At 35.7% G+C, this 25,964-nt stretch overlaps 1 long non-coding RNA gene across 5 annotated transcripts in view; it reads left to right on the top strand.

The window, feature by feature from the left end:
• The window catches only part of LOC106033823 (uncharacterized), a 223,072-nt gene that overhangs the window by 95,542 nt on the left and 101,566 nt on the right, over window positions 1–25,964 (top strand). For all 5 annotated transcript variants that reach the window (XR_010831929.1, XR_010831927.1, XR_010831925.1 and 2 more), the window contains exon 4: window positions 18,949–18,996. This is a non-coding gene — a long non-coding RNA (uncharacterized lncRNA). The remainder of the gene's footprint in view (window positions 1–18,948; window positions 18,997–25,964) is intronic.

The following is a 25,964-nucleotide window of genomic DNA, read 5'->3' as shown; positions in this document are numbered from 1 at the left end:
GACTTCCTCTGTAGTGTTCCCCCCCCCCCCACCTTAAAACTCAAAACTCAGTGATATTCTACATCCCCAAGTAGCTTTCTAAAAGGTAGTTGATGATGGCATCTCTAAATAGGTTAAATATAATTACTGGCTTCAATCTTTTCTATTTGGAAATTATTCCAAAATCTGAGTTTATTTCAGTACTATGGAGACTTCCGGCCTTCTGTATTTTCCAACAGTTTCACCTGACACCTTCAAATATGTGTAAATTATATGCTCAGTCTAGAATTTTTTGCCTGAAGTTGTAGTAGAGCTCTATAGTGAGGTTTTCTGGTTTTGTTCATGGGGAATGACTCCTTTACCAATTCTGAAATCAACTTGTCTCCCTTTGCCTGGAATATATCACAATATCTAGCCATTGTTTGCTCTTTCTTTCAGGTGTCCTCACATGTTGAAGATATGTATTTCTCCAGATGTTGGTTTATTTTTTCACGTTTCATTCATAATCATTTCTGATTGTGTATTTAACTCTTTAGGTCCCCTTTGTTTTTTTTATTTTCCTGTTTATCTGAAGTTGGTAGTTTTTCTCTACGGATGATATTTTCAAGGCAAGTGAAGTATTATCATGCTACATCGATTATTCAGAGAAGCTTAAGTACAAGTGGATCAGTGGCACATTTGTATTCATATATTTTCTTTTCATTCTTTTAATGTTCCTAAATATATTTATATTCTTCATAAATCTACACATGTGGTACTGTTCCTAGCCCTGATATCTCTTAGATGGTTAATAATATGTTGCAGATCTACTGTAAGATTATGTAAGTCATGTCTCCTATCAACAAACTGCAGTTTATGAATTCAATAAATACAGGAGAATAAAAAATGCTTCTACCTGTTTGCCATTTGGATATGCTAGTAATTCAACTTTAAGTAATTATTTTGGATATTTTATTTGAATCACAGCCCATGTCTGGATATCTTTAGAATAGATTTTTTTTTCCCAGTGTTTTTTTGATTGTAGAACCCGAAACCTTTAGAGGAAAAAGTGCAGGGAGGTGTTAACATAATATACTAGTTTGCATGTGTATTTTTTTTATATACTATAGAATTCCTGTACTTGGTCAGCTTTCATGGTTTCCATAAAAATTTTAAATGGCTGAATTTTGTCAGGTATCAATAGTCATGATTCATTGAATTGTTAAGCCAGATTATACTAGCTGAAAAGTTGGGTATTAAAATGCCAAAAATTATGGAACACATTTTCATAAATAGTAGTTTCCTGCTCTAAGTGTATTAAAAAATAAGTTATTTACAGCCAGTAGGGCTTTAATCTGGCAAATGAATGCAGAAATTGAAATGTAAGGTATGACTGCAAATGACACAAGTATTTTTAGCCTCCTTAAGATGTTTCATAGATTGCAAATATTCTCAGGTTTATGCTTGTTGTTTTTCATATGGTTAACCAAATACAAAGAAATAAAACTTTGTCTTAGTGTACATAATTAAATCACAATTTTAAAAAGTTAATGGTGTTGTATTTTTATTTCTGCAGAATATTTTGTTCATAAACACATCATAAGATCATATATTTGTGAAGTTCCCATTGTAGTGAAGCTGCTGAAAAACTGTTAAATTTCATGTGTTATTGGTCTAACATGATTTAGAAAATCACAAATGTGTTGTCAGTTTTAAATGACTTAGAAAATCACAAAAAAAAAAAAGGAAAAATACGATACGAGATCACAACAGCTCTTTTCTTCCACTGGCATTGGCCTGGCAGTGGGAGAGGTTAATGTAGGTGGCACAATTCCAATACAATGGGGCACTTAAGCACCTGAATTGTAGCAATTAAGTAGATTATTAACATGGAAAAATCCTTGCATTCTAGTTGATGTCAACAGTGCTATGGCAATTTATACCTGCTGCCTACATTGCTTTTCTGAGCACTCTTCCTTAGTGCACACCCCCAAAGTAGAGAGAATTCGTCATTCATTTGCATTTCGCTTATGATCAGATTCTGTCATCTTTCAATGACCGAAATAAGTTTTTCTTCCAAAAAGCTTCTAGGATATGGTAGCTAGTGAACAGGTTCACCTTCATTTTTAGTCTTCTCCATCTTTGATTTTTCTCTCCTCCCTTTTCTCTCCTCTTATTCCCTTTTTCTTAAATTCCTTATGCTTTCTGCTTTTTTCTTTTTCTTTCCTATTTTTTTTTTTTTTATTAATGAACAAAATAGGTTTTTACAAGAATCAGAGAATTACTGAGGTTGGAGAACACCTCCAAGATCATTTGGTCCAACTGTCCCCCAGAAATTCATTCTGAAGAGATTCAGAATTAATAGTTATGCTAATTTATGCACTCATTTTATTGCATGGTCTCCTTTAATTGCACTTCTTGGAAGAAGAAAAGGGGGTTCTCACTAGTTCTTCAACCTGCACACTGTTGCATGCACTCTTAGCAAGGAATTCCAACGTATCTTTTTGGTATATACTCACAGTAATAAACCAGATGAGAAAAAAAGAATGCATCATTGACTAATCAGAGGGGTGGAAATGTCCCACTGCTATGATGTGGGCCAAAGTTACCTGCCCAGGAAGCTACACAGCTGTTTAAAACAATTGTGTGGTGATGCAGACATAAGCTTCTGTTTATTATGGAGGATCTTGATTTATCTTTTTCTTGAGGTATTAACTTCCTTCACTTGCACCTAATTAGAACAATGTGTTCTGACGATTTTAATTTTTTTTTCCAACAGTAGAAATGCAGGAAACCTGGTTCTGATTTCACTGACAGTAGTATAAATCATTGTGCCCAGCTGAAAGCAGTAGACTTCATTCTTCTCTCATGTCTGTCACTTTTAAAGACAGCATGCCTGGTTTTCCCATTTTCCTCTGTTATGCTGGCATAAAAGAACAGTACTGGGAAATGAGGTTGTTAATTTTGAGGAGAGCAAAAGGTTTTCTTCCACAAGTTCACATGCGCTGTAATATTGACTCTTCATTTTACAAATGTCACAGAAAAAAGTGTCTGCTGAGATATTTGAACCAATTACGTTGTATTCTAACTGATCAAAACCACCATCTATACTGGAAAATTATTGTAATTTCTAAAGTAAGGTAAATCAAAAATATTCTTTTATTATACATAGCACTATTTTAGTCTACAGAACTTGATATTTTTATAGACATGTTATTATGCTCTTTTTGACAGAAAATCAAGATTTAGCGACTCTCCTAATAGATTTGTTTCCTTATGCCTTTTTTTTTTTTTTAAATGGGGTGTTCCAATAAAGACACAATCTGGACCAAATATGTAAAATTGTTTGACAAATTTCCTATGACTTTTTGTTTCGAGTAGCTAAATTATTGGATTTTGTCTTCGGAGTTAAACTATTTATGAGCACCTGAGACCTTCTAAAACAAGTTCATATGTCTGTATTTGTTTATTTATATTTTGCAATGCTTCATTAGATCCTCATGTCACACAATAATGATCTCTTTTATATCTGGCTTCCTAACCTTAATGTCCTCTACCAATCTTAACGTTCACTGGCCTGGCGTGTGGATTAAAGAAAACATTAACTACAGAGCTCATGTTCAGGCTCTAAGTCCTCTTTTTATTCTTGAGGGAATTCACATAATAGCAATTCCATGTACCTGTCAAAGTTCCCGAGCACCTATAAAGCACTGTTTGTGTCACTAGCTGTCACTGTTGCAACCTGTGCAATAGAATTATTGTTAGGGTTACATGAGGACTTGCATTACGTTGTTTTCCCATGACACTTACCTTTCTTTTCCCCAACAAACACCAGCTGATCCAGTATGTACGTTGTATGGGAGGCAAGGGGGAAGCAGCAGAGTTAAGCAATTTAATGGTGTGTGTTTGGTGGGTTTTCTTTGGTTTTATACACCTCTGCTCTTTTTTTTGAGGGGTGGTCATCCGTGACGAGGAAGCAGTAGCTGTGGAGAGACTTCCTGATCTTTTTTATGGGGGAAAACAAGGTGTTCAGTTTGAGACTAGAATGATTAGATGGTGAATGTGATTGAATCAGAAGTTTTAGGGATACTTATCTTTCAGATAACCCCGTTCTTCAAATAAGGCAGGAAAGAGTCGGAGCATGGGGATAGGGTGTTTAAAACAAATGGAGGATGTTTGTTTAGACAGAATAGTATTTTAGAGTAGCAGTGGACAGCCTGAAACATTAGTGACGTTTCTTTCTTCTCATGTATGTCTTGAAATTTCTTCTGCTTTTTTTTTTCTTTATAGTAGGGTTGTTCACTTCTGCCAAAACATCCACTGTAAATAAGTTCAAAGTGTCTAGTTTTTTTTTCCTTGTGTGAAACTTGATCTGCAAAGTCAGTAAGTCTGCTATAAATTGAAGTTAGGAAGCAGTTTATGCTACTCAATTCACAAATTTCTTAGTAAGCTTGGAAGTTTGGAGGTAATCCTCAAATTTTGGTTTGCTTTTCTCTTTCTTTTAGAAAATTTACCTAGGTCTTGAAACTGCTTTTTATTTGTAACAGTCAAAGAAGGTTGCTTATCTTCTTTCTTTCTTTATCAGTTGTGAGAAAATGCTTTCCATTTCCTCATAATCCAGGGATAACTCTACTGTTCTTGACAGCTAGCAACATCGGAAGAGATAATAAGAATGCAGTTTTTGCTTCTGTGACATAAACAGTCAGGTGACCAAGCAGATCTCTACACCAAAACGTGTGGTCTCATGGTGCATGAGGTACAGAGATGGTGTAAGGCTGATACCAAGTGTGTTAGTCTCACATTTAAAGCATGAGACTTGGCAAGTCTGATGAATAAGTTAAAAGTGTGTATGTTAAGATTCAGATGATTTTTTTTTTTTTTTGTCCTACCTATGCAAACAGAATTCGGAACTATGCAGTGTACAACTTACCCAAATGAGAGGCCTGGTTCTCCTCCAACAGCATGGAGCTGTTCCCCAGGAGTTAATGCAGGCATGAAGTCCCTTGTGAAAATGGGTCTCATCTGTTTGATTTGGTAGTGCTTTAACAGAGCTGATGCCAATAGATCAACCCCTTTAAACAAAGTAAGACAGTAGAATCAGAGCCTATCGCTCTTCTTCCAAGCAATGTGATCATATATAAATAACTTATGCAGCATTATTTCTAGAGTAGTTATTCTTGGCAATGGTCTGTACTTGGTACCAGATAATAGATCTGCTTTAAATTGCTTTGTCTTTTTTTTTTTTTCCTTATAATAGCTCTTGCTGCCAGAACACTTCCCCCTGCCCTCTGCTACTCCCTTGCAAACACTGGTTTGATGCTCTTTAATGTACACAATTTGCTATTATGAAATTTTATCCAGCTTTATCCATTCAGGAATGTTATCATTGTTTTTGTCTGTTCCCATAATAGTGTGGACCTGCACCTTTAAAAGTGCTTGTATCCATGTGTATATGTCAGTCTAAAATAGCCTCCCAAGGTGTTGTAAATCCGAGATCTCCATTCTCTGTCCACTTCAGCCTCTCGTGGGAGAGGAGGCTGTGACTGCCTTGGACACCTTGGTGTACTGAAAGTACATCAGGCCCCACAGTTTTTCAGTGTCAAAACCTTAGAGATGAATATACTTGTGGGCTGTTCCAAAGACATCGTTATCATGGCTATTTAGCTTGTATTCCTGTATTCCTTGTAGTTCTTGGCATTTCTGGTAACTAACTCGAATCACTGAGTTGGTGTCACAAAGCTCAGCTGTGGGTGTTAACATTGCTGAATTGATTGTAAATGCATTTCTCAGTTGATTGTAAATACATTTAAGATATGTACAGCATGTGAAAATTTTGCAAAGTAATACTATGTACAGTAGCAGATACCTTACCTGTTTGGTATGTTCTAGATGCCACTTTTCCCATTTAGCTATCTGTACCTACTGCTCTATCTGCACGTTTCTAAGAAACATTCAGGCAATGTTTGTGTCGAGGTACTTTACCTCAGATGATATTGTCAGTTCCCAGAGAGCATTTCTGCCTTAACTATAAACTTCTTCAAGAGTTTACAGGTCAGAGAACATCCCAGAAAGAGAAATGGGGAGGTGGGGGGGGAGCAGCTTTTCTTTCCCCTGAATCTATTAACTTGTTTGCTAGGTGGAAAAAAAAAAACCTCAGCTACCATCTATGCATGTGTAACAGTGCCATCTAGTGAGTTTTGTCTTTACGGTGAAAAAAAAATTCAGTAGATTTGGTTGAATAGCAATTCACTATTCATCTATTCACTGATCAGCTGTTTGGAAACATCAGTACTGTGTGCGTTTGTATTCTCCAGATACTATCTTTCTCACGCATATTAGCCTATGAGTATTTTATGTTTGTTTAGGGTTGTAACATCTGAGGTGTTTTCTGATTTTGTACGTTTTTAAAAGCTGGTTTGGGCTGTTTGTCTTTGAAACAGAGTGTGTTAGATTTACCTCACATTGACATAACCATACCTCTCTATGCTTCAATGCTAAATAAAAGAACAAATTCTATCAATGTGCTGTTTCGCCAAAAGCTGAGCAAATCCAGGTTTTAAGGAAGCATCTTTTTTGAAGGATGGTTCTTCCCTCTTTCAAACAGAAATAAGCAAATAGCTCAAATAAGATGACTGACAGGTAGAAATGTCATGAAACCACAGAGCACACAGTAAGAAAACTGTGAAGAAGCAAGTATGATCAATATGCACAAACATACCACCAGCAGGTATATCATAGAGCAAAATAGCCATCATAAGTAAGGTGTTCCACATTGATGTTGCAGTCTCCTCAAAGGTGTGTCTATTGAAATTAGATAAATAGGTAGAACAAGCACTACAGAGTCTAGTGCTTCATGCTACTGAAAAGAAAACCAAAAACCCTGAAAATCACATTTAGCTTTGATACTGTCATCAAACAAATTAATATTAATTCTGATCTTTTCACTTTACCTCAGCGTGGATTACACACTTTCAGAAACAAGAGGGGTACAGTTAGTATTAATATGGATCATATCAGATACTGAGTGATCCAAATACATAAGTGGAAAAAACACCACAACAACGAAATTGGAAACCCAAGAGTGTTTTGGCAGGCTGTTACTTCATGCGGTGGCCTCTCACAGTCCAAGTTAGGTATCAGTGCTCAGATGGTATGAACAAGCTCATGCAGGTGGAAAGCTAAGTGTCTAATCTATTGTAGAAATAGATTCTATCTTTTCTATTGTAGCAGTATTTATTATCTAAAAAGTCCGTCTTGGGAGTATTTTGGTTTCTAAACATGTATGCAGTTCAATTGTTGTAACACAAAACAATTCATTAGTTAATGGATCAGTTACTTTTTCTGTATCCACAGTTTGTGCATTTCAGTGTTTTTTTTTTTTTTTAAAAAAAAAAAAAAAAAAAAAAAACAAACCCTTTTTGCAGCTTGGACTATTGTTCAAGACTTCTTGTACCCTGCCCCCTGGGAAATGGTGAGTGTTTTGTTAGGGACTCAGTGATCTACATTACAAAAGGGAGATCACATTTTGTAACTGTCTACAGGATAGACTGCAACAATTACAGATATGCCATTTGGCTGCTTGAAAAGCTTTTGTCAAGTTTACTCAATCTGATGCCTAAAAATGATTTTAGGTCATAAAAATGGAAGGCGGGGAAAGGGTAATTGTAGCAAGTTCTTTGTTTTCTCTTATTATTAGGGGTCTGAAGTGCCGTTTGTCAGTAATACTTTATTTTCCTTATGCTGTTTCTGTTACTAAAAAGAGTTTTAAGCCTGCACTGTCTCAAAGGAGGATTAAAAAAAAAACAACAACAAGTGGGGAGACATACATGCAATGCTTGCTGTTTAAATGAAAGACATGAGGCTGTTTCATCAAGGGTAGTGATTTGTCTTTCTGAAGTTACCTACCTGTAAGAATTACAAACAGGGACTTAATTTTCTGCAGGTCTTGTACCAAGACCCATGGCTGCCCAAGCCTGTGTTCTGATTAGTTGAAATAATCCAAGAAATTGAGAAGGAAAAACAGTTGGACTTGATTTAGATGAGAGGAGAATCAGCCTTTCCTCTTTCTGGGAGTTTAACTGAAATTGTCAGCCAAAGTAGTTTACTAAGGCTCTAATGGTGGCTCTGCATCCTTGCAAAGCAACAGGTTGTGGTCAGTATGTTTTAGTGTGTATTGGTTAGAGTTTGGATTTTAAAGGTGATAGATTTTTCTTCAGTGGAAAACCTACTTCTGAAATGATGTTAGCTATGTATCTATGCTTTATGAGTATTATGCTAAGTGTTTGTTGTGAAGGACAAACCAATCTGGGTGGATTTATCAAATGATTGTCATCAACAGTTTTTTAGTGGTTTTTCCATTGATTAAGGGCTGTTTGTAAGGGGATATAAAATGAGATCTGCAGGAAGAAGAAATCTAGAAGGCATTGCTATAGGCAACTGAATCACCTTTTGGGTTGACCTTTTGATGCTCTCCTCAGTGAAGAAAATGTGTTTAAACAGTGATGAGTAAGCTGAAATGATTGGCATTTCCAAACTTGTTGCTGTAAAGAACAGCATGTTTTTTACTCCATTAAATATTGATTTAGAGAACAGATTTGATGATATTAGTACATGAAAATAATGTTTTTAAAACTAATAAAAGATATGACAATCTATATAGTTCTCATGAACTTTTCGTTCTGTTACTCCTTTTAAAATGTTTTCAGTTACTCTTTGTTTTTAATGCAAGTTTTGTGCTGAAAATTAAGAAGGTGGAAGCAATTAGGATGCTTTTTCATAATTATTTTGCTTGGAAAAGTAATGTAAATCAATGGTAGATTTACTTTCTCCCCCTAGATGTATGAATAACAAGCAGAGTAAGATGTCTCTCTTAAATCTTGTGTTGTGTTTTTTTTTTCCTAAGCAGAATTTGCACCAAAATGAAAATAGGAAAGAAAAAAAAAAAAAAAAAGAATGAAAGAAAAACCACCACTAAAGGATTTGACCTTATTTTTAGATTAGACATTTCTTTTTTGGTCTCTTCTAGCTGTAATTTGTTGGCTGTGTGAAGGATTTATTCAAAAGTTGTTAAGGGATGAATACATTTTAAGGTTCTTCATGCCCTTCTTTATCTCAGTGCCTAAGTATTTAGGCCTAATGAAAAATGATGGTGAATATTGTACTGTTTCTAAGCCTGGGATGTTTTAGATAAATTTTTATAGCTCACAACAGGCTACTGAAGTTCGCAAGAGATGATGATCAGATGTGCTGAAATGAAACATCAAATATTACAACTGTAAACAAGAATATTTTGGAAAGAGAAGAGCACTACTGAAAGTAGTAAGGAGTATGTTTCGGCATAAAAAGGTGCCAAGTTTGTAGTGCTGCTTGATGTGTAGCACAAAGGTGAACTATTTGTATTCTCAATGTTCCTGTATGTTTAACTTGAATTTGGTATTTCACCAGTTATTTTTACTTGTTTTACATTTCAAATTGAACAGAGATGAAGGAAAGAAAATTATACTTGAAATCATCATATGTAGGACTTAAAATTCCTTCTTTTCTTAGATAATTGAAAATTCTGTCTGAAGGCAATACCCGGTTGTAGTTTACTAGTAGAAACTCCACGAGTGAGATGAAGTCATGTTTTTGTTATGTAGGTCCTGCGAGTGCATGGATTCTGTCCTGACCACAACCCTTAGGATACAGGAATGTACGGAATTCCGAGTAGACCTACCCAGAGAAAAATTTTGCAGTAGATAGTATAAGGTTCTGCATTTCCTCTTGAACTAGCCCGCTTCTTCAGCTCTTGTTTTACAGCATTGTAGAGGAGCAAGTTCATGCTTTGAAAGAATGGAGATAATAACAGGTCGAGGGATATTTTTGTTGTTGTTGTAGCTGTTGTTTTTAAGAGTGGAAAGTAGCACATTAGTAGTATGTTCCTCTCACAGGTGTAGAGCATTTAGACTACACCACTAATACCTAAAAAGTAAAATAATTAGCGTGTTCATCCGAGTTACTACCACATCACTAATTCTGTTCTATACATAGAACTTCTACCTTCTAGCACTACATTCAAACTTAAAAAGACAAAAGAGTTTCGGGTTTTGTGGAATCATTTTTAGAGTTCTTGCAGTATGTCACTATGAATGAAAGTTACCTTTGTAACTTCAGTGTTCAAATTTAAAGCTATATAAGGAGGACTGTGACTTGGAATTCTTTAAACATCTAGAAATATTTTTCTGGTTATGAAAGGTCATAGTTTTTGTCCCTGCTAGCTTTTCAAAAATATTTTTTTCCATTGCTTTAAGTAACTCACTCTGTGTGTGAGAGGGAGAATCAGGGTGTTAGTGAAGTATTTTCCTTATATAAAGCACTTGAAGTTGTTATAAGTTTTACTGAGTCTTACAATTCAGCTGCTGTTATTAAAATTTAAAAAAGTCATCTATTAATAAACTTATGTCTGGATATATGTTTCCCTATTTTAAATAAATACAAGCTAAATGAAAATCTAGGATGCTAAATTCTAAATAATGTTTCTCCATTTTTAAAATAAAATAAAATTTTAGAGTTCACTGGAAATACTGTTAGTTTGTATTTCCTTTTCATGGTGCCATTTAAGATTGATACTTATTAGGGTTAGCTAGTCCTTCTTACGGACTTCATGTTATTTCATTTGTAATGTGAATCCAAGCCAATTTCCTGTATTCTGTTTGTGCCAGTAGAAGATGGTGACGTGTTCAAAATTTGAAATAAGTCTGCTTGCTATAAAAGGGGGGAAAAGGACTCAGTCAAGTATACTTTTATTTTGGTGTGTAACTTTAGGCCTGATTCAGAATGCACCAGAGGCAATATATTAAGACTTTGGCGGGGAGGAGGGTGATGATTCAAAACTGTGGAAAAAAAGTGTTAGAATGGGCACCTGACAGAAACTTTGTCCTTGAGAACCCACTATATTAAAGAGACGGTGAACTGATATTTTAGAGGCATATCTTTAGTGGAGAAAAATAAAAACAACATAGGGCCAACTTGTATGTTTAGTTGTAACTTGTTGACCTTTGGGTATATTTCATTAAGACAAATCTGCACTATTTCAAGAGTTCACAGATTCTAGTGGGGGAAGTCCCCACCCTTGACCATTTTATCAAGGCAGCTGAGCCTCTGTTCATCATTCTACTGGCAAAACCACAGGGCAGTACGTATTGAAATAGGATGCTGTCCAAATAAGGGTCTTGAAAACCATATTAATTCTTTACACATTACGGTTTGTTTTGTTGTTTGTCTGTTTGTTTCAAACAAAGGGAGAGGGGAGAAGTCAAGAGTCCAATATTTCCGAAAACATTTTTTTCCTCAGCTATTTAAATGTGAAGTTGACATTTCAGCTAATAAACTAAATGTGCTTTGGTGTGATAGTGTGGTTATATCTTACATATGCATACTATCTGAGAACTATGTATATAGTTTAGATCCCTAAGCGTTATTCACCTTGCCAATTCTTGTGTAATTCTCAGAATAGTTATGGATATTTCTCTGAAAACTTAGCCCAATATTCATTTCTGGTTGAAAATCAAGTAGTACGTACAGCATTACAAGAAGAGGAATTCAAAGTGAATCAGGAAATCGATTTGTGCTGCTGGATAAATCTGCTTGTAAAGTCATACAATGTTGTAAATTAAATTCCGAATACTTCATGCAACTTCGCTTGCTTTGTTTCAAAAGGAAAAAAATCCTAGTAAAAACTAGGGAAAAAGAAAAAAAACAACTTCCTAGTAAAACTAGGAAGGGAAGGCCTTGATTGATCAAATGTATGGATCATCTGTCATATAGTTTATAATGTGAATTAGAATAGTTTATCATTCTGCAGTTTGGAGAAAAGATAAGAGGAAGAGAAGAAAGAGGGATATACAAATTGATACACCAAATAAAATGATGAGTTTGTAAATCATTCCATAGCTAGTGGAAGAAATCACATTTGCACAGTTTATATTTGTGGAACCCATTAAAGGATGTGATTGAGACCAAAAATGTAAAGGGATTAGGCAAATTTATGGGCTATGTATACTGAATTACCTATTAAGCGTGATGGTCCGGATAGAATTTCCAAGTTCTGCAAGTCTCTAAGCTTCTCAGTGCATAACACAGAGGCTATTATTGTATGTGCACTCTGATCTTCAGCTTCTTCAGGAAAGCATTGATGACTACTATTTTTGGATTAAGCAGACCTAGACTTAGTAAATTCGTCTATACATTCTGACAAGATGATGATATAATATTCCAAATATCTGTTCTGTGGTATCTGGAAAACATTAACGTGCTTCAGAGACTACTATACCTGGTTTGAAAAGACTGGAATTGGATGCAGAAAAAGATATGGTAGAACGTATCTATTTTAGTACTATTTTCTAACATATTTACCATTTCTTTACAATGTTTTTCCCTTCCACTTTTGAAGAACTTTAAAAAAAAAAAAAAAAAGTGTTACTTCGTATTTCTGAGTGTTTGCAATTATTTAGGTAAAATGGTACATCAGCGTAAAGTGAATAAACAGTGTTAGTCTTGCTATTTCCATTCACACTATTCAGGTTTATTTCATTTGAGATGTCTATGATTTGTTGTTACCACTTGAATGTTTTATTTCTTCAGGGGAAACATAGTTCTAGAGCAAGAAGCCTCCAGAGCCTGCAAGCAGGAGGCGGAAATAAGTGGGCTGATATTGAGAAAAGCACTGTTGATTGACACGATATATTGGTTTAGAGTATATTAACTTATCTCACATTTTAGAGAGTCAAAATTAGCTCAGGGACGTGTTTAGAATCCTAACACCCCAGCAGATGGAAAGCTCCCTTTCTTCCTCCTCCCCTAAGATCACCTGGCAAAGAGTGAGCCAAAGCTATAAAGGTGTTTTAGAAAATTTTATTTCGTTCTGCAAATTATTTTTTTTTTTACACTTCTCAGAATAGTTAGCAGCTTTCCATAAACCAGCATACATCTTCATAGTTTTTCTTGTTTCCTTATCAGAAAAAAAAAAAAAATCAAGAGTAGAGTTTATTTTAATTACAGTACGTACAGTATGTCATGGTCTAGTGCGTCAAACATTGCTATTTTGTGTCTGTGCTTAATTCCAACTTTAGATGGACATACATCATAAGTGTAAACACCTGCCTAGCTTCATTAAGGATAGTAAAAATATCCCATTGTGGGAGGATCATAAGCTGTGTTTTAGGCAGTTTGTGTGTGATCTCTGACAAGAACATACCGTGCTACATCTTTCTCACTATCTGTATTCTCCTTTGGATGAGAAATATGTGATTCTCTCTCTATCCCTGGCCCCAGCATGCGCACACACATGCGTATGCACACACAGAATATTTCAGCAGTGCACGTAGTAATGTAAAATTTTGCAATAATCACAATTCTTATGGAAACAAGTGGAATTACATTTAAAATAGAGATTAGCTTAAGGCTTTGATATTTATAGATGTCATTTAGAGAGGTCATTTCCAATATTTGCATTGCTGCTATATGTTTAAGAAATATAAATATTTATGTTTTTAAAAAGTGGCAGTTTTGCTTTCATTAGAAAAAAGGTGCACTTAGTCATTAAAAAAAAGTTGAAATTATGTATGGATACAAACATGAAGAACTTACAGACAGGCCTATTTCCTTGTCATGTTTTTGTCTTTTCTTCAATCTTGCCCTCCCCTGCCCCTGGCAAACTCTTCCTATCATAGCTCTATAGTTAATTGCAAACATTTACAAACAGATGAATTGGGATGGAAAAAAAAAAAAAGGCTCCTGACTCCTTTTGATTTCAGGAGACCATAAGTAAGCTTCATATATTGTAATACGGGTATTTATTTACTAATATGTCTTTCTTTAAGCCCAAACTTTTCTTTCCTTAAAGTCAACATGAAAGAATTGTGCCATTGCTGATTTTACTGTCATTAGAGTTAGATCAACAGTAAATGACTGTCTACAGTAGAATACCAATGCTCCTCTCTCAATAGTATCAAAATGTGGAACTGCCGAAGTGTGAAAGTTTAAAATAATTAAAAAATAATTGTTCAAACAGAAATAATTCTTTGGATTCATTGTGTGTTTTCCCTACTAATGGACATAAATCCAGCTTGTCCTGAGAATCCTGTTTAAAGTTGCTCATCAGCTTTTGTGTGATCTTGGTCACATAGGCCTTCATTTCTAGCCCACATTTCCTCCTACTCAGGACATTGTTCCTGCTGCTAGAAAAGTCATAGCCCCTGCTGATTTCTATGGAACAACATTGAACATTTGAAATAGAATGGCGTGGATGCTTGTAAGAGGTGTATTGGCATAGCAGATGTGATAATTGGGATACACAGCCTCTCAGCATCTCTCTCTTCCACTCGCTTCTTTCTAGATGGGCATTAGTGACTTTCTGAAGTCTCATCCATAAAGAGATCTCCTATTTACAGTTGTCCTCACAAAACTGGAAATGCAGCAGTAGGTATTTTCATTTCCCAAATTATATTGCCCATATAAAATACCAAATCACTTTGAAATTCAGTCATCTTGCATTTTCTTTGAATGCTATGGAATATAATTTCGAAGACAGAAGTATCATGTTTATCCGCAGTATTAGCAGGCTAGTATGCAGCTCTTAGGATTTTGTGATTGGTTATATCAACTCTGGTGTCACATGTGGACATGAAGACCAATGTCCTCTGCTCAGACAGTATGTTGCTGTTGAGCTTTTGGAGGACAACATCTTCAGTCAGTAAGGAAGCTTTTCCCTTAGTACATGTGACCTGCTAGCACAGGATTAACAGGCTTATAAGGAGAGCAGTGCAGGGGCATGCACTCAGGTGCATGTTCATGCTTGCAGAGCTGGGGATTCAAGCTTTAATTGTCTTAGCAGTTGATGGTTGGACTTGATCTTGAAGGGCTTTTACAACCTAAATGATTCTGTGATACTTTTAGCATCAGGGTTCTCGGTACTCAACTGATTGAAAGACAGGCTTGGGTAGTTGTTTTTTTTTTTTGTGATTTTTGTTTTGTTTTTAAGTGAAAATAAATTAAAAAAAAAAAAAAGAATTAAATGAAATACCCTTCATGTGAAAGCAGTTGTGCCCTAAGAAAGTAGTGATCTGTGAGATACTCTATTCCAGCAATGTACAGCTGGGATCACCTTTGTTCCTCTACCATGTACGATGTTTCCTATCCAGAAAGCTGACACCTATCCTTCCAACCTGTGTTATTGATGCCTTCAAGCAGTGTAGTGGAAGTGTATTTCTTACAGATATTTCATCTTTTTGGGAATACATGAACTATTCTGATTTGTTCTCATAAAAACAACTTCCAAGCTATCCATTTTTCTCCTGAATTATCGCTTGAATGCTAGTTACTATCATTTCTGATAGCCGTAACACCTACAACTCTAAACAGAAGGTGCTGTTTAATCTTTGCTGCATTAATTTACAAATGAACGAACAGAGTGGCTGACCATCAAAAACTGGTATATTTTTCAAAGGAACATGCATCCCTATTTTCATTTTTAGAAAAAGTGGATCAGATAACTGAAATCTTTGACTTGATTATCCTTCAAGATACGTTTGCTTTTCATAAACAGAGGTCTGTGAGAAAAGACAAAGCAGTTGCTCTCATGCATCTCTAGGGAATGAGCATAGACAATTTAGAGAACTTGTTAGTACTTGTTAGTAACTGAATCTGCTAATAATGACTGTCCTAGTATGTCTGTCATTAGGTATAAAAGATTGTATTTTTAGAGCTAAGATATTAGTTTCATGGATCAAATTTGAGACTTGGTAAAAGGTGGTTTTTTTTGTTGTTTTGTTTTTTAGCTAATTGTATTTCTTTGTGAGTACAAAATGTGGTAGGCCCATTTTCTCAAAATATTTGAAAGGAAATCAGGGCTGAATGAAGGACGTCTCATGCCACGACATGGTGGCCCATTTGAAATAGACAACAGCAATACTAGAGGATTTGACTTAGCTGTTCTTTCAGTGAATAACAGATAGGTAGGTTTTGACAGGGGAATTGCATCAAGTGAATTACACTTAGAAAAATCCTTGTACTTTGAAGAACATGAAGACCTTCAGAAACGTTATCAAACATCTATAAATAACCAACAGGTATTTTATTTTCTTCTTCTGCCTCTTTCTTTTTCTTTTTTTTTCCAGCATGTCAAAAGATAGCCTGAAGCTGGTACGAAGTAGTCATTTTCAGTATATACCTAAGTTATTATGGAGCTGTTATGGAGAAGGAATTGTTCTGTTACTCTGTTCTACTTTAATTGTGGTCCTACTTCATTCTCTAGATCCTAGAGACAACTAATGCAGCAATGCAGTTCTCCGAAGCTTGAGACCCCTCAGTTCTTGTTGAAGCTAACAAGAACTGAGAGCACTTGTAGTTTTATAGGACCTGACTTTTGCTCATTTCAATGTTCATTGCTCAGCCTCTGTTCACTTTATAAAGTGAGTCATACTCTTAAGAGTATTCTTATAATTCCTTTTGATTTTCCCCCCACCTTTTCAGGTCGTCATTTTAAACCTGGAAGATAAACTAACCTTGTCTTCAGTATCCAGTCAATAAATCTGTAAAGTTAAAGAAATATAAAGGCAGCTCTAGGGATATATTCTGTTTTCTAGGTATCTCATCCTAATTTTTCCATGAGGGCTAAAAACACTGAAGTCCTATCAAAATATGTTTTCTTTCATGCCTTTGTACACTGTTGAATGCCATCTGGGGGCAGGAAATATCCTGAAGACCTGAGAAATGGTGGTGGTTGTCATGTTTGATTTAGTTTGTGATTAGTGGATATGGGGAGTTAGAGTAGCAAGGAATACAATTTCAGACCACATAGCAGCCAGTTCTAAAACTCTCATCGTTTTTTTTTTGTTCTTGTTTTTAAAGATCTCTCTAAAAGGCAAAAGAAAAGGAATTGATGATAAGGGGTTAAATGTGATTCAAATCCACCTTATCCTTTCTGCCTGATATTCAAGTTTTCCTTTGCTTTTGCTTCAAAGCATATTTGTATATTTTCAGTGTAAGAACAGGATATGCAAAATAGCATTTTTAATTTCCCCTGGATATATGCACCTCTGAAACATGTTCTTCATTCTTTCCTTGGGGGGGGAGGGGGGGGGGGGAGTTAAGTCTTCCAAATTTCTTTTTTCTTTCTATCTAATCCCATGCACCCTCCATATGAAATTAGCCATCTGTCTGTTTATTATTTCATTTCTCATAAGTCTAATTAAATTTGCCAAATGAACCTACTGTTTTTTGGAGGTTTTTCTTCACGTGATATTTTGAGATAAATTAAACTAGGCAGGTATCTACTTCCTTTTGTCTATGGACAAAAGAAGATCTGTAAGCGAAATGGCCTTTGCAACATACTGTGATCTCAAAGCTATTGGGCGTGATGTTAGATAGTGGAGGATCTCTGCTCTGGTGAGTGTTCCTACTAGCATTTAGAAAAAAGATTTGATAACAGATGATGGTTCTTGGTCTCTTACTGCTGAGTGAGATATTCTTTAACTCTGAACAGCATGTTATGCTTTAGGCTGTCTGTTGATGGCCTCCTCTTGTAAAATTGTATTTTTGATTATTCTTTTTCATTTTTGTTTTTCTTTGGTCTCATCCTGACCTAGATTAGCATTACGAAAATTGTTGCTATGTATCTGAACTTGGATATAATTTCTGAGTTAATTTCCCTTATTTCTTATATCAGAAACCTGAAATAGAAGAGGTAACATTTCCTTTTTGTTATTCCCCTCCTTTCCTATTTCCTCCCACTTTCCAGCCTTTTTTCATTTTTTGCCCCTCCTTTTTTTTTTTCTTTGTAGCAAGGTGAGAAATTACTGCAGTCTTAGTTTGTAGTTACCCATTGTGACAGGATCAAACTTAAGTTGCTGTACAAATTGTAATTAAATCATTTTCTGAATTTTATGATATGGCACCTACAAGGGAAGTGAAAGTACTGTAGAGGCACAAGCTAGAATTAACTTCTTATTAATGTTAATGTAAAATGAAACTAATATGTCAGGCAAAGAATCCACAAAATGGACACGGAACTTGTAGAATGGAAGTCGTGGCATGTGGCACCAATACATTGTGTTGTACAAACACATAGCCCAGAGACCAAGTAGCAAAGAAAGCTGGTGGAAGTAGGAATGCTGATACTCATATTTCTACAAGACCTAATATAAAATAGTTCAGTTTACACTTTATAAGTTCTGCTTCAGAATGCTTAATTTAGCACAAAATAATTTCGGATTAGGATGAAATTTAGCACAAAATAAAACTTTCAAAGACAGAAGAAGTAACGGAAGTGATCATATAAGAGAACTTGAAGCAGTTAACTTGTCAACTCCAAGAGTCAGAATTTACAAGAGGATAGAGAGTTAGACTTACTCAGGCACCTTCAAGGTAACAAAATTAGGGTAAAAGCTGCGTGACATATTTGTGCTATATTGCTAAATATAGAGATTTATATTGGTGATTAGACAATGAAAGATAGGCTCTTTCTCACGATAGCATGCAACTGCTATTAACCTCATGTTCATGTGAGGCTCATGCTCACTGATGCGAGAAGGTTTTGTTACTTTCTGATTTAATATCTAGGTCTTGAATAAGATTTATTCTTTGTAAATTGGCTACCTGTAAGTCCTGAGATGTTAAGCAGAACTAAAAAAAATCAGTATTTAGAATCCTTAAGGCTATTAAAGTTATACGTAAAGTATATTTTTTTTATGCATTGAATTCTTTAACCTTTTGCATTCTGCGGTTTAGTGTTTTAAAGCCAGTCCTTTAAGACAATTGAGTTCTCCAAAGCAGCTTCCTTGAATTTTTGTTCTCCAGCTCATTTAGAATTCAGCAATATAGAAATCCACTGTAAGAATGCCATATTTTTTTCCTTTTTTTAGATTATAAATTTTACTCATCAAATGTTAGACAAGTTTTGTTATTGTTTTATTCATTTGTTTATTGTTTTATTGTTCTCTCTCTTATTTTTAGAATCCAAAGGCAAGCATTTGAGGTATGCAGACGACCTTGAGCAAAGAGGTAAGAACAATTTTATTCATATTTAATAATACTTTTTCTTACTGATATTGTTACGCATTTCAAAAATCATTTATGAATACTTTTTGTATATCAAATAATCTTGCAAAAAATGAACTTTGTAGTCATAAGAGTTCCTTCAGTGCCAAGAGGTAACCTAAGGAAGAGGGAAAACATTTCAGTGAAGTTTATTCAGAGTCTGAAGAAAAACAGCTTCTAACTACTATTACACTTAAAATGAGAGGATAATTCTGTTGTTCTGCCCAGTATCAGGTAATATGTTGTCTTTGGAAAACAAAAACAATGATTTTTACTCTTTACTTATGCTAATGTAGCTGAGATATTTTTTTTTTTTTTTGTTCCCTGAAGCGTCCCTTGCTTTGAGAAATAACTTACATTGGTCATAAGAAATATAAATAGAAAGCTTTCTTAATTATCTTTCTCCAGTAGGATTAGATGAGACTTGGGGGATGTTCAAATTTGTTCAGGGAGGCAAATCAAGTGTACAGTTATTGCTCCAGAGCAGTCAGAATCCAATGTGCAATTGTCACCCTCATCCAAGGTAGTCAGATAGAGCTGGAGTTAAAAACCTTTAAAAGTCTATTTTATTTTATTTTATTTTATTTTTGTGTGTGTGTATATATATATATATGTTTAAACTCTGGCTATAACCAAGCTTGCTTATAGTGAATAGTGCGGTGTAAATCATTTTGGCAGAAGTGAGGGGTCAGAATTGTTTGCAGGGATAAAAATGAGATGATGAGGATAGGAGAATTGAAAATTCGTAAGCCAGTTTAGCAGTTGAAGACTCATGTTGTGGAATTGTCTTCCACGTACAAGTCATCAAATAAAGCCTAGGAGTCCAGTTCACTCAGTAAGTATACTTATATATGACTTGCGTATCTGTCTTACATATGACTTCTGTTTTGGATGTTGGATCTTAAATTTCTCAAAGCTTCAGCTGTCTTGCTAGCGAAGGAATTCATAGATGGCTGGAAGAGGGATTTAGATACTTTAAGTATCTAAATGGAACAATTAGGTTCTTGACAAGTCTGTGCAGTTGCTGGTGACCTACTAGGCAAATACCTTCTAGAGAAGCCTGAGCTCTTTTCCCTCAACCTGTTAATGCTGTTTCAGCATATGCATAAGGCTTCTCATGTAGCTGATGTCTAAGCCTAGATGTGATTCCCAGACTAATAATTCTTCTGACTATTTCCATTTCAATCCTCAGTCTGAAAGTGGAGATGGGCCACTTTGCTGGCTGACCAGACGTTTAATACAGTCACCTGGCATGTGAGGGTCAAGGGCATTTATTACTTTGCTATATGAATGCAAGTTTTTCCTTATTGTCTGAAAAGTATAGCTCAGTATAATTCCTTGAAAAGTCCATATTCTATTTTAAAGCTTGATTTCGTAGTGCTTTGTCATACTAAGCAGAGGGCATTGTGGTCAGCACTTTTTGCTCTCTATATGTGCTTTGATTGCTATTTACAACAGATGAGAATGTTGTTTTTTAATGAAGTGAATGACATTTATTAACTACCCCATGACTAGTTCAAAATAAATCAGCTAAGTCTGAACAAAATAAAAATAATTAACCTACAGAGATGGTTGTCTTCTGTGAATCATCTAATGCCACCCACCTCAGATTGGTGTTTCAGGAACCATTAGCAAGGATTTTTCCCTTTGTGACACGGCACAGTGATGGCAGATGTGTCCAATTAGTGCTTTTCCCAGTAGACAAGGTATTGTAATTATTTTTAAGGACGAGAAATGGGGGGATGCATAAAGAATCATATGAAAGAACGTTCTTGACTTCCTCTCACTCCTAAACATGCCATACTGCATATACAGATATATAGACCATAAGTGTGATCTTTAAGAAAACCCTGAAGGAAAACGTACATCTAAGATAGCCTGATTAAATAATCTGAAGTACAAAAATAAGCTTCTATTTACAAGTAGAAAAAATCTATATAAAAAAATCATTTTCATTGTTTAAAACAGTTTTTAGAGGTACAACGAACATATGTAACAGTGATTTAACAGTGACTGTTAAAGTTCTTGATTTAGAAGGATGCTTTCTAATGCTTTATTACACCAATATATGGAGTAAATTTCCCTCCAAGAGAACAGATGTCCAGTGTTTATTATTGGTCATGGCAACGTCCTTGATTCCTCCCTAAGTTCAGTTTTAGGTGGGCAGTGTTCTGTTACCTCCTTACTCTCTTTCCAACTTGACTTGGCATTGCATTACAATATGCATCAATAATTCACTAGATCTTTAAGTGTTTCAGACAACAAATATTTCTTCTGCCTGTAAGCACCTTTAAACTTTGATATATTCCAGTCTGGGTATTAGCTCAAATAGTCTTTTTGTTTGCTTGTGTGGTTTTTGTTGCTGTTGTTCTTTTTTTTGTTTGGTTGGTTGTTGTGTTTTTTTTTTTCCTCTAGTAGTTTTGCTCTAAATAAGAACAATAAGTATTTGTGAAAGGAAAATTAGAGGAACTGTCTTAAAATCCATAGATTCAGTGTTGGTTTGTATTGATACGGTACTGATCTGCTGTGATAGGCCAGTGATTCTGGATCTGTGTTTCCTGGTTTGTTTCTAAGGTATGAAGTCTCTGGTTTTCGTAAATGCAGTTTTTACAGTGAGTACCTCTGCTGTCTGGAGCTCCAGTGGTTGGACATCTTAATTTTGAGGGGGAAGTGAAGCATGTACACAACATTTACCATGCTATGAATACTAACAATGAGTACAAGCAAGTGAAGGTAAAAATGAAAAATGTTGGAAGTAGGCCAGGTAGGATTTTTGCAGAACTTGCAGGAAAGTCCTGGCCCAACTGAGGCAAATAAAACCTTTTGTACTGACTTGAATAAAGTTTTACCTGCAAATGAAGTACTTCCAAATACCTGGTGAAGACACAATTTGGTTCTAGCACAAACCTTACTGAAAGACTGGAGTGCATCAGAGTTGAAACTTCACAGTGGACATTGTGAACAGCCTTCACCAAGACACGCTGCACAAGTCTGGCTTTATATTAATGGCATGAGTGATTCCTAACTTTCTGTTCATACAGGAATGGCGCTTGAACTGTTTGCAATGCCAAGCCCTTTGATGAGCAGTAGGTCATACCACTGGACAAGCAATTTTTCCAGTGAAATGTTTTAGTCAATAGATAACACCTAGCTATTCAGTACTGTAGCCGTATACACAAATCGTATATGTTCAGAACTTTTTGTAGTTTGTTGTTAGTGCATTGCACTAAAAATGCAGGAAAATACTAGAATGAGAGTCGCTCCGTGTTTGCAGTGCCAGTGCCGTAGGTATTGTACTTGGGCTTATCTGGGATGGAGTTAATTTTCTAGATTACTGTTTTAGACTTCTGACTAAAACAGTTTTGATAACAGCACAGTGTTTTAGATGTTGCTGAACAATAACTGTATGGTATCAAGGCCTTCTCTGTTTCTCATCTGGCCCCCATTTTGAGTAGGCTGGGATTGGATAACAGGATGGGAGGGGACACAGCTGGGACAGCTGACCTAAACTGACCAGAGGGATATTCCATGGTGCTTAATGTCATGCTTGGCAATAAAACTGGGAGGTACTTTTTCCCAAAGTAGCCACTTCTCAAGGACCAACTGGGCATCAGTCTGTTGGTGGGAGGTGGTGAGTGATTCCTTTTCATCACTTCTGCTGTTGTTGTTTTCCTTATTTTCCTTCGCTTATTAAAGTGTCTTAATTAACCTACCAATTTTTTTTCCTTGCTATTGATCTACCACTTCCCTCTTCCACTGGGGGTGGGGGGGTGTTAGCAAGCACCTGATGCATGCCTGATTGCTGGATGGGGCTATTCTATCACAAGCCTGAAGCTTGAAATTCACTCTAACTTCCACCTTATGGACTGGGATCCAGAAGTAGACCATTTAGAAGAAGTTTTCTTGAAACCGTTGAAAGCTAGGACTGAAAGAACTTTTCCAAACTTGCACTTCAAATCAATACCTGATTTATTTCAAGGTAAAGTGCAAATGATTAATTCTTAAGAGAAACTTGCATCCTATGTAAAACTTTATTAAGTTTTATATTTTTGCTCTATTTCACACATACCAAATCTACAGAAGAGTGAACACTGGCAGCTTAACCAGAAAAAAGAAATCATGATGCAGTCACTATGTCATTCTATACATCATATTTTGGCTTCAAGTTATTTTCCATCCTTCGTTCATTTTCAGATCTTAAAAATCCTCCCACACCTCAGAAATATATTTTAAGGTGATGCTGCATGATCAGGATTCATTTCCAGCATAAGAGAAAGGCGCAAGCAAATTCTGAAGTTTTGGCAACTGATACAGAGAGTCTTGCTATAGTAGAAACTGCAGGCTGAAATCTAGTCAGATTCTTGGAAACGGGATACATTCAATATGTTTCAATCTTGTATGTTTTTCAGTAACAGGGAAAAGGATACTGTAACTGTTACTGTAAAACCTAGTAGTATGATTCAGAACTAGAAAATGTGGCTCTGGTTCTATGTGATAAACTTATCACCATCTCCATCAGAAGGTATGAGAAAGAAGTAATTTTATTGTACACCTGTTTGAGAATGTGAGTGAATAGGAAACTATGTTGAAATCAAAACCAAGTCTCATTCTGAGAGTTCTGAGAAGGTTTTGTAGAACAGACTGAGTCTGGAAAAAGATATCCATAAACAAGGTTTCTATTAGCTCTAATAAAAATTCCAGCTTGATCAGTGTATGAGCAGGGGATGCTCAGCAATGAAATCAATTAAATTATTAATTTAAGAAATTAAATCTTGATTCCCTATGGTGAGTTTGGGAAAAAGGACTGGAGAGCTATGAACTCTTTGTTCCGCATAGCCTGGCAGCAGGAAGCTTAGTCTTCAATGCTAAGTGTGCACTTAAAAGTTGAAAAGGTCTGAGTACTGGAGTGCAAGTCTATTGGTTTTGATAAATTTCTGTCTTGCACTTTACCTCCCCTATATATGAAAATAAGGTTGTCTTTATAAAGAAGTTAAGATGCCATGAAGTTAGAGCTCGCTGTAGGCAATTCCCAGGAGGAACAGGAAAAGGAAAGACATTTTTTTGCTCTACTGAAGTTGCAACTTCCATTTCGGCAGGTTCTACAGAGAGCAGTTCTGTATTACCTGAGGAGAAACCTTTAACCATAAGGAAGTTCAGTATTTACCTTACCTGCTGTTTTAGGCTCTCTGCAGACAAGAACAAATGTCTCTGTATTCTATTCTCTCATTTTAAAAGTATGCTTTGTATAATAGGAACCTGAAACCTTGAAAACATCTATTTCAATAGGGTAAGAATCTGAAGCATTTTAAAAATGTCCTTTAGTGAATCCTTTGCTATCAATTTGTAATGAAATTTAGGAGTACAGTAGCTTAGTTTTTATTATGGATCAAGATAAATATGTGGGGGTTTTGTTTGTTTTTAACAAGAAAGTTAGAAATTGAGCAAAGACTAAGAGAAAGTAAGGAAATGATCAAGTACAACAGAGCTATTCAGAAAACTTGATATTAGCATATGAACATTTCTCTTTTGGTTTTTGTTCTGCGTAAGGGAGAATTCTGCATTTTTGTCTTACGTACTTATGGCATTCAGACATACTCAAATTTACTAACATAGATTCTTTCAAAGAAATTGCATCTTTAGAAATTACCTCTATGTGGAAGAAGCCATGCTCCTTTTCTCCAGAAAAAGCCTCGCGCTAAGGATCCTACAAGAAGAGAAAGAGCATATTCAGAACCATCCAGTGTAGGGATAATTGTTTAAGTGAAGATCAGACAGGTCCAACTCATTTAATTTAATTTATCCTTCAGAAATCTGATGTTTCTTCTTTCTTGACAGTTCAGTATGCACGCTGTCACTTGGCTTTGTCCTCAGAACGTTTCCTCATGTATGTTTCCTAGGTCTTAGTCTAATGTTATTTTTCAAAATCAGCTTATTCACTTCATAAAACTGAAAATAAGATCTATGTTTTAATTGTCTTTCTAAATCCATGCCTCAATCCACAACTTTAGAGACATAGGTTATATTTTGGACATTTGCGTTAAATACTAAGCACAATTTACATATCTAAATGAATTGGTCAGAGAGGCTATAGGGCTGCCTTTCTACCCCAAACACAAGTTGAGATTCCTTAAATCTACATACCAGCAGGTATCACTTTTTCAGCTGAGCCAACGAGTATGAAGGTCTATTTCCTGTTCAAAACTTCTATAGTGTTTTTAGATTTCCAGAATCACACTTTTTTTTTTCTCCAAAGGATCCTGAACATATTTGATGTGCACCAGAAAACTGAGCTCAGTGTTCACATTTGAATAGCTATTCTCAGAAGTTCAAACAAGAGGGCTAATACTATCGTGATTTGAAGGACTCTATATGAAGCCTAAGTTTAGTTTCCTTGTTTCCCTTGGATAATACAAAAAAATATTTTTATTTTTATTCTTTGGTGCAGAGTGCTTTTGCTAGAAGGCAGCAGAATTGCCTCTGTTGGGTAATTCTTCATCATCCTGTTGAAGCTGTGCTACTTGCAGAACTTAGCATGAGAGTTAAGGAGCAAACGAGCACAACTAGAAGAAAACTTAAGGTTGGAGACCATTACTGAAGGGGAGTGACGTGAAGAAAATTTAGACAGTGCTGTCAGCACCACTTACACAATAATAGTAAAAATTGGGAGGGGAAAAAAAAATCAAGGTATCTAAGAGAAAGGAAAAAATACAAATACATTGTTAGTGGCTGTGCTGTTGTGGTCTGTGCCCACAGACAGAAAGGCTCAGGTGGTAATTGAGGAGTTCTCATTCCAGAGGATTGGATGGTCCAGAGAGCTCCCTCACAGGAGCCGAGGAGATTCCTTACCCTTCCCCAGCACTCAGCTTGCACCTGAGGGAAAGCAGAGCAGTGTAGTCATTAGGAACAGCAGTCTGTGATTGTCTGTGTCAGAA

Source organism: Anser cygnoides, chromosome 5, assembly GCF_040182565.1.
Source record: "Anser cygnoides isolate HZ-2024a breed goose chromosome 5, Taihu_goose_T2T_genome, whole genome shotgun sequence".
Taxonomy (NCBI): domain Eukaryota; kingdom Metazoa; phylum Chordata; class Aves; order Anseriformes; family Anatidae; genus Anser; species Anser cygnoides.
The sequence above is the reverse complement of the archived record's forward strand: the minus strand, read 5'-3'. Positions and strand labels throughout refer to the sequence as shown.